The 348-nt window shown below is 41.4% G+C and overlaps 1 protein-coding gene across 1 annotated transcript in view; it reads left to right on the plus strand.

Annotated features, from left to right (window-relative positions):
* Positions 1-348, plus strand: part of HOXB7 (homeobox B7) — a 10572-nt gene that overhangs the window by 586 nt on the left and 9638 nt on the right. The window lies entirely within an intron of this gene.

A 348-nucleotide genomic window follows, 5' to 3' on the forward strand; every position in this document is an offset into this window, starting at 1 on the left:
CCCCGTAAAAAAAAAAAAAAAAAAAAAAAGAAAAAGAAAAAATCGAGGCAGATCGCGTTTTGGATGGTTTCTGTGCTTCTCCAGCAGAAAGCAAATCAGCCAGCTGGTCAGGTTTTACTTCTGACTGTAATTGAGCCCCGCAGAAGCGCTGACACGCGAAACAAGGGATCTGAACACTCTTTATTTTTCGCAACAAGAAAAGCAAATGCCAGCTCAATACGCGGCTCAAAGCCTGTGGCACTGGAATAAATTAGATATAGAGCTGAATGGCATTTGGGGCGGGGGGGGGGAGAAGCCTGAAACTATTAGGTATCAATGAGACATTTGTCTTTTTTTTTTTTTTTTTTT

The sequence above is a fragment of the Corvus kubaryi genome, unplaced genomic scaffold, assembly GCF_017639235.1.
Source record: "Corvus kubaryi isolate FWS band 111438036 unplaced genomic scaffold, C.kubaryi_AGA036_p1.0 123, whole genome shotgun sequence".
In the NCBI taxonomy this organism is placed as follows: domain Eukaryota; kingdom Metazoa; phylum Chordata; class Aves; order Passeriformes; family Corvidae; genus Corvus; species Corvus kubaryi.